Genomic DNA, 3,627 nt, shown 5'->3' with positions numbered 1-3,627 from the left:
TGTCCCCCCTCAGTCTTCTCTTCTCAAGGCTGAACATGCCCAGTTCTCTCCGTCTCTCCTCATAGGGCAGTGTTTCCAAACCCTGGATCATTTTTGTTGCCCTCCTCTAGACCATGACATGGATTAAATTAAAGCACCACATTTAGTGGCTGTGCAAGAGCCATTTTCTTTTACTTTATCTCCAGGTTACCCCTAAAAGGATTGAGAGCAACCAGATGCCACAGGCTGATTTGTAAGTCATGTCAGCACAGCAGGACTGATTGCATGATAATACTCTACACCTTAAGTGTCCCTCCATCCACCTCTTCACAAAATAGAGGCTGTTATTTTTGTTCCACCTTTGAAAAACCATATGGAAACTTTAGGCAGGCAAGCATCAAGTGCAAAATGAAAGCTCAGCACAGTGCTTAGAACAAGGCCTCTGGACTCTAACTTGACCTTTCCTCAGGTCTGTTATTATGTTTCAGGCCCCATAATCTTTCTTTTGAAGAAGTTATCTACCTGCAAGGCATGAGGAGAAAATGGCATGTATTTGTAATGAGAAAAATGTAATCCCCATTCCAAAGCATAGTTGAAATGCTTAAGGAACATTAAGAAGCTTACGTGTTGCGAGTTCTACAGTAGTAGCAGGTAGAACTGAAAGCAACAGAAAATGCCCGTGGTAGTTGGCCACTGCCTGGGACTGCTTGACAGATGCCAAAAACCCTGCTTCTTTCAGAGGTACGGCAAGAAATTTAATCAAAAGAATTTGATGTGTTTTGAAGTGAATGTAGCTTCTTGTCTGTTTTGTTTTTCTTCTTTCAGAGAGAGAATTAAAAATGCTTCGCCGTGAAAATCGCAAGATTGTAGTGCTTTCAGCAGCCATAGTGCTGTTGGTGGTGGTGGTTTACACCTGCTGGACAATGTAGCAACCTGTTGCTGCGATATATTCATGATCTGACTAGGATAAGCCCTTCCCTCACCAGACTATCTCGTGGGTGTGATCATCATTCCAATTCAATAAATTCTGACATCTCTAATTCATCATCGGAAACCCGCATCATCAACATCTGAAGAAAGTTAACATAGTACGAATGGATTTGGAGAAGAGGGTGAAATACGGTTGGAGCCACTCCAATTCACCACAAAGGGAGAAGTACTTTTCAACAGTGGCATGCTAGTTATGGAACAGTCTTCAGAGAAGTTCTCCTGGTGCCATTTTTTTCTGTTTTCAGTGCCAAGAGAAGACATTCTTATTCATGAAGACCTTTAAATAACTTAATAGTCTGGGTCTCTCAGTAATGCACATCATAATTATGTTTTATTTTTAATAGCATTTATTGTTTATGATGGGATGCAGAACCTCAGGCCTGAGGGCCAAATCTGATTTCCCTGGGATCCCAAAGTGGTCCCCCAGTGATCTTCCGAGTGCTGTGCCTCTTCTCTTCCAATCACCAAATATTTGGTGGCTTCTGAGCTCTTGTTTGTGTGCTCTTCCCATTCCAAAAGATTGACATGCTTCTCCTAAGGCCTAGTACCTGGCAATGAGCACTTTAAGCTAAAATGTGCTATTCTTTTGCATTTGCCCTTCTCTCTCTCCCATTGGTATCAAGTCCCTGAAGCTTCTCAAAAATTAAATTTGGCCTTCACGCTGAAAGAGGTTCTGCACCATTGTTTTATGGGGAAGCCATATAAATACAGTTAAATAAATACAAATTTATTCTATGTGAAATTATCAGTAATGGCTCCATTTGCCTGCTTTTAAAAAATCACAAGTATAACTAGGCCCTGAACTATCCAGTACAGGGCACTCTGTAGATGAAATTTTCTTTTTTACTTTTCTGCCAGTAAGCCTCTCCAGTCTCTCTTCCCTTCCCCACATCCTTGCACTTTTCTCTGCTGCTGCCTGTGTGACAAGGTGTAACGAGTGTGAGCAGCACAGGACATGAGGGCTTCCTGGGGGCAACAGGGCAGGGAGCATGCTGTTCAATTTCAAAACTTCAATAAACACTACAGTTAACTCAAAAGGATTATCCTCTGGTGCTTCTTTGTTAAATCTCACAAATAATAGTGCCACGTAAGAAGGCTGCATTACTTTATGCATTCAGGGAATGGAACTCGACAGAATAGCCCACCTCCTGCAAACCAAAATGAGTTTGAAAATAATAACATCTAAAGCAGTCAGCATTCATAAGCTACCTGGGAGTTAGGTCAGGGTTAATCTAAACTCACAGATGCAAGTAAGAAGAGCACATCACTCTCTATTCCCATGTATTTAAAAAAAATTTTCAGGCCAGAGCAGGGCTTCTCTTCCTCAGGCCAGTGTGTACACCAGAGCTCTGAGAAAGTCATCTAAGCCAAGAACAAAGAACAGTTGTGAATTAGAAGGATTGTATTGATGCAGAGACAAAAAGGGAAGAGGAGTAACCACAAATGATACACAGCTTCACAGAACACATTGTGTAAACATTCCTTTCAACAAGACATTTCTGACCTCTTTCCCCCATGTGGGCTGGTCAGAGAACAGGCAAGGGCAGACTGAATTACTCACAGGGACATTGCTATTCTTTTTAATATCCCCTCCATGCTATGGGTGTTTCTGCTCTGAACTACCAAAATAAAGTCATTCTCTAATACTGACATCAAGTTGTTCTAAAATTCATTAGGGTCTTTTGCCTGTTTAAGCACACAGGTTTTAAATTGTTAAGTCTTGAAATGCTTTAAAAAGCCAAAAACCCTAATGTACTTTTGGAATGGAAAAAATCTTGACCCCAAAATGACAGTGCAGCCTTTACTAACAGCAATTCCTGGCCCTACAGAAAAGGAACAATCGTTATAGTGGCAGTGAATAAGGCAAGGCACACATTTCAGCTATTATCGTGCCTCCCAATAAACAACCTCTCTCTTCCACTCACTCTCTAGTAATACAAACAACACAAAGGGGCCTGGTGTTGTGACAGTATCTTCCTTTCTGAATTACTCTATGCCAGTATTCATTCCAGGAGGCCCTGAGCTGGGAACATGCCCCTGAAAAATCAAGAACAGCCACTGTTAGTTATGGTAAAGAACCAAAAGCAAAACTGTTCATTTTGGCTTCTCTGATACCATATGAGGTCCATGAGAGGAGGCTCAAAAATCATGCTGCTGCTCCTTAAATACTTTTTAAAACCAATACCATGCAGTTCACATTAGAAGCATTGCAGCTTGTTGATTCACCACAGTCCCTGTTCAATTAAAATAAAGCATCTCTTAATTGAGGTTAACCCTGTAGTTTGGTCAGGCTTCAGACAGAAAACCATCCCTCATCAGAAAGCACTTCAATTTGAAACCTGGCCTATTCCTTCCTAAATCACCTTGAAAACAGAATCCTGACTTTAAGATTGCACACTGGACCACAGCAGTGAACCTCCAATATAAAGCAGCCTCCCCTATTTATGCCTGATCCACAAAGATTACAGCCTTTGTGCAAGTTTTAAACTTTAAACTAAAACCTCTGCCACGACCATTTGCCACTAAAGGGACCTGTAAGGAAGGACCAAGGATACAAAGCAGCAGATAAACTAGACAAATAAGTAAATTGAAGTCTTGAACATTTGTTGACCTTGCAGTGGAAAGGTTCAGAAAGCTGGACCTTTTCACTGTAAGATT

Source organism: Varanus komodoensis, unplaced genomic scaffold, assembly GCF_004798865.1.
Source record: "Varanus komodoensis strain SLA01 unplaced genomic scaffold, ASM479886v1 scaffold1, whole genome shotgun sequence".
Classification (NCBI taxonomy): domain Eukaryota; kingdom Metazoa; phylum Chordata; class Lepidosauria; order Squamata; family Varanidae; genus Varanus; species Varanus komodoensis.
Note: the sequence above shows the minus strand (reverse complement) of the source record.